The sequence below is a fragment of the Pelobates fuscus genome, chromosome 12, assembly GCF_036172605.1.
Source record: "Pelobates fuscus isolate aPelFus1 chromosome 12, aPelFus1.pri, whole genome shotgun sequence".
Classification (NCBI taxonomy): Eukaryota; Metazoa; Chordata; class Amphibia; order Anura; family Pelobatidae; genus Pelobates; species Pelobates fuscus.
In genome coordinates, this window is record NC_086328.1 from 136,952,317 (window position 1) to 136,958,316 (window position 6,000).

Consider the following 6,000-nt stretch of genomic DNA (forward strand, 5'->3'; position numbering starts at 1 on the left):
GATCGTTAACCCCTTAATGACTGAGCCAAATGGTACACCTTGTTACAGTGATCGTTAACCCCTTAATGACTGAGCCAAATGTACACCTTGTTACAGTGATCGTTAACCCCTTAATGACTGAGCCAAATGTACACCTTGTTACAGTGATCGTTAACCCCTTAATGACTGAGCCAAATGGTACACCTTGTTACAGTGATCGTTAACCCCTTAATGACTGAGCCAAATGTAACACCTTGTTACAGTGATCGTTAACCCCTTAATGACTGAGCCAAATGTAACACCTTGTTACAGTGATCGTTAACCCCTTAATGACTGAGCCAAATGGTACACCTTGTTACAGTGATCGTTAACCCCTTAATGACTGAGCCGAATGTACACCTTGTTACAGTGATCGTTAACCCCTTAATGACTGAGCCAAATGTACACCTTGTTACAGCGATCGTTAACCCCTTAGTGACTGAGCCAAATGTACACCTTGTTAAAGTGATCGTTAACCCCTTAATGACTGAGCCAAATGGTACACCTTGTTAGTGATCGTTAACCCCTTAGTGACTGAGCCAAATGTACACCTTGTTACAGCGATCGTTAACCCCTTAGGGACTGAGCCAAATGTACACCTTGTTACAGCGATCGTTAACCCCTTAATGACTGAGCCAAATGTACTCCTTGTTACAGTGATCGTTAACCCCTTAATGACTGAGCCAAATGTACACCTTGTTACAGTGATCGTTAACCCCTTAATGACTGAGCCAAATGTACACCTTCTTACAGTGATCGTTAACCCCTTAATGACTGAGCCAAATGGTACACCTTGTTACAGTGATCGTTAACCCCTTAATGACTGAGCCAAGTGTACACCTTGTTACAGTGATCGTTAACCCCTTAATGACTGAGCCAAATGTACACCTTGTTACAGTGATCGTTAACCCCTTAATGACTGAGCCAAATGTACACCTTGTTACAGTGATCGTTAACCCCTTAATGACTGAGCCAAATGTACACCTTGTTACAGTGATCGTTAACCCCTTAATGACTGAGCCAAATGTACTCCTTGTTACAGTGATCGTTAACCTCTTAATGACTGAGCCAAATGGTACACCTTGTTACAGTGATCGTTAAGCCCTTAATGACTGAGCCAAATGGTACACCTTGTTACAGTGATCGTTAACCCCTTAATGGCTGAGCCAAATGTACACCTTGTTACAGTGATCGTTAACCCCTTAATGACTGAGCCAAGTGTACACCTTATTACAGTGATCGTTAACCCCTTAATGACTGAGCCAAATGGTACACCTTGTTACAGTGATCGTTAACCCCTTAATGACTGAGCCAAATGTAACACCTTGTTACAGTGATCGTTAACCCCTTAATGACTGAGCCAAATGGTACACCTTGTTACAGTGATCGTTAACCCCTTAATGACTGAGCCGAATGTACACCTTGTTACAGTGATCGTTAACCCCTTAATGACTGAGCCAAATGTACACCTTGTTACAGCGATCGTTAACCCCTTAGTGACTGAGCCAAATGTACACCTTGTTAAAGTGATCGTTAACCCCTTAATGACTGAGCCAAATGGTACACCTTGTTACAGTGATCGTTAACCCCTTAGTGACTGAGCCAAATGTACACCTTGTTACAGCGATCGTTAACCCCTTAGGGACTGAGCCAAATGTACACCTTGTTACAGCGATCGTTGACCCCTTAATGACTGAGCCAAATGTACTCCTTGTTACAGTGATCGTTAACCCCTTAATGACTGAGCCAAATGTACACCTTGTTACAGTGATCGTTAACCCCTTAATGACTGAGCCAAATGTACACCTTCTTACAGTGATCGTTAACCCCTTAATGACTGAGCCAAATGGTACACCTTGTTACAGTGATCGTTAACCCCTTAATGACTGAGCCAAGTGTACACCTTGTTACAGTGATCGTTAACCCCTTAATGACTGAGCCAAATGTACACCTTGTTACAGTGATCGTTAACCCCTTAATGACTGAGCCAAATGTACACCTTGTTACAGTGATCGTTAACCCCTTAATGACTGAGCCAAATGTAACACCTTGTTACAGTGATCGTTAACCCCTTAATGACTGAGCCAAGTGTACACCTTGTTACAGTGATCGTTAACCCCTTAATGACTGAGCCAAATGTACACCTTGTTACAGCGATCGTTAACCCCTTAATGACTGAGCCAAATGTACACCTTGTTACAGTGATCGTTAACCCCTTAATGACTGAGCCAAGTGTACACCTTGTTACAGTGATCGTTAACCCCTTAATGACTGAGCCAAATGTAACACCTTGTTACAGTGATCGTTAACCCCTTAGTGACTGAGCCAAGTGTACACCTTGTTACAGCGATCGTTAACCCCTTAATGACTGAGCCAAGTGTACACCTTGTTACAGTGATCGTTAACCCCTTAATGACTGAGCCAAATGGTACACCTTGTTACAGTGATCGTTAACCCCTTAATGACTGAGCCAAATGTACACCTTGTTACAGTGATCGTTAACCCCTTAATGACTGAGCCAAGTGTACACCTTATTACAGTGATCGTTAACCCCTTAATGACTGAGCCAAATGGTACACCTTGTTACAGTGATCGTTAACCCCTTAATGACTGAGCCAAATGGTACACCTTGTTACAGTGATCGTTAACCCCTTAATGACTGAGCCAAGTGTACACCTTGTTACAGTGATCGTTAACCCCTTAATGACTGAGCCAAATGTAACACCTTGTTACAGTGATCGTTAACCCCTTAGTGACTGAGCCAAGTGTACACCTTGTTACAGCGATCGTTAACCCCTTAATGACTGAGCCAAGTGTACACCTTGTTACAGTGATCGTTAACCCCTTAATGACTGAGCCAAATGGTACACCTTGTTACAGTGATCGTTAACCCCTTAATGACTGAGCCAAATGTACACCTTGTTACAGTGATCGTTAACCCCTTAATGACTGAGCCAAGTGTACACCTTATTACAGTGATCGTTAACCCCTTAATGACTGAGCCAAATGGTACACCTTGTTACAGTGATCGTTAACCCCTTAATGACTGAGCCAAATGGTACACCTTGTTACAGTGATCGTTAACCCCTTAATGACTGAGCCAAATGTAACACCTTGTTACAGTGATCGTTAACCCCTTAATGACTGAGCCAAATGGTACACCTTGTTACAGCGATCGTTAACCCCTTAATGACTGAGCCGAATGTACACCTTGTTACAGTGATCGTTAACCCCTTAATGACTGAGCCAAGTGTACACCTTGTTACAGTGATCGTTAACCCCTTAATGACTGAGCCAAATGTACACCTTGTTACAGCGATCGTTAACCCCTTAATGACTGAGCCAAATGTACACCTTGTTACAGTGATCGTTAACCCCTTAATGACTGAGCCAAGTGTACACCTTGTTACAGTGATCGTTAACCCCTTAATGACTGAGCCAAATGTAACACCTTGTTACAGTGATCGTTAACCCCTTAGTGACTGAGCCAAGTGTACACCTAGTTACAGCGATCGTTAACCCCTTAATGACTGAGCCAAGTGTACACCTTGTTACAGTGATCGTTAACCCCTTAATGACTGAGCCAAGTGTACACCTTGTTACAGTGATCGTTAACCCCTTAATGACTGAGCCAAGTGTACACCTTGTTACAGTGATCGTTAACCCCTTAATGACTGAGCCAAGTGTACACCTTGTTACAGTGATCGTTAACCCCTTAATGACTGAGCCAAATGTACACCTTGTTACAGTGATCGTTAACCCCTTAATGACTGAGCCAAGTGTACACCTTGTTACAGTGATCGTTAACCCCTTAATGACTGAGCCAAGTGTACACCTTGTTACAGTGATCGTTAACCCCTTAATGACTGAGCCGAATGTACTCCTTGTTACAGTGATCGTTAACCCCTTAATGACTGAGCCAAATGGTACACCTTGTTACAGTGATCGTTAACCCCTTAATGACTGAGCCAAGTGTACACCTTGTTACAGTGATCGTTAACCCCTTAATGACTGAGCCAAATGTACTCCTTGTTACAGTGATCGTTAACCTCTTAATGACTGAGCCAAATGGTACACCTTGTTACAGTGATCGTTAACCCCTTAATGACTGAGCCAAATGTACTCCTTGTTACAGTGATCGTTAACCCCTTAATGACTGAGCCAAATGTACTCCTTGTTTCAGTGATCGTTAACCCCTTAATGACTGAGCCAAATGGTACACCTTGTTACAGTGATCGTTAACACCTTAATGACTGAGCCAAATGGTACACCTTGTTACAGTGATCGTTAACCCCTTAATGACTGAGCCAAATGTACACCTTGTTACAGTGATCGTTAACCCCTTAATGACTGAGCCAAATGTACACCTTGTTACAGTGATCGTTAACCCCTTAATGACTGAGCCAAATGTAACACCTTGGTACAGTGATCGTTAACCCCTTAATGACTGAGCCAAATGTACACCTTGTTACAGTGATCGTTAACCCCTTAATGACTGAGCCAAATGTAACACCTTGGTACAGTGATCGTTAACCCCTTAATGACTGAGCCAAATGTACACCTTGTTACAGTGATCGTTAACCCCTTAATGACTGAGCCAAATGTAACACCTTGTTACAGTGATCGTTAACCCCTTAATGACTGAGCCAAATGTACTCCTTGTTACAGTGATCGTTAACCTCTTAATGACTGAGCCAAATGGTACACCTTGTTACAGTGATCGTTAACCCCTTAATGACTGAGCCAAATGTACTCCTTGTTACAGTGATCGTTAACCCCTTAATGACTGAGCCAAATGTACACCTTCTTACAGTGATCGTTAACCCCTTAATGACTGAGCCAAATGTACACCTTGTTACAGTGATCGTTAACCCCTTAATGACTGAGCCAAATGTAACACCTTGTTACAGTGATCGTTAACCCCTTAATGACTGAGCCAAATGTACACCTTGTTACAGTGATCGTTAACCCCTTAATGACTGAGCCAAATGTAACACCTTGTTACAGTGATCGTTAACCCCTTAATGACTGAGCCAAATGTAACACCTTGTTACAGTGATCGTTAACCCCTTAATGACTGAGCCAATTGTAACACCTTGTTACAGTGATCGTTAACCGCTTAATGACTGAGCCAAATGTACACCTTGTTACAGTGATCGTTAACCCCTTAATGACTGAGCCAAATGTAACCCCTTGTTACAGTGATCGTTAACCCCTTAATGACTGAGCCAAATGTAACACCTTGTTACAGTGATCGTTAACCCCTTAATGACTGAGCCAAATGTAACACCTTCTTACAGTGATCGTTAACCCCTTAATGACTGAGCCAAATGTAACACCTTGTTACAGTGATCGTTAACCCCTTAATGACTGAGCCAAATGGTACACCTTGTTACAGTGATCGTTAACCCCTTAATGACTGAGCCAAATGTACACCTTATTACAGTGATCGTTAACCCCTTAATGACTGAGCCAAATGTACACCTTGTTACAGTGATCGTTAACCCCTTAATGACTGAGCCAAATGTAACACCTTGTTACAGTGATCGTTAACCTCTTAATGACTGAGCCAAATGTACACCTTGTTACAGTGATCGTTAACCCCTTAATGACTGAGCCAAATGGTACACCTTGTTACAGTGATCGTTAACCCCTTAATGACTGAGCCAAATGTACACCTTGTTACAGTGATCGTTAACCCCTTAATGACTGAGCCAAATGTAACACCTTGTTACAGTGATCGTTAACCCCTTAATGACTGAGCCGAATGTAACACCTTGTTACAGTGATCTTTAACCCCTTAATGACTGAGCCAAATTTAACACCTTGCCTCCTGGCACCATAACAACTAAATTTAGACAAAGTCGTTTTGGTGTCTGCAGTGTCCTTTTAATGACATTGGCCCATCCTTCTTCTGTGGTTATATGAACTGCGCTAATCGTGGCTCATTACTCGTACACCAGTTTACAAGGAGTTTATTTG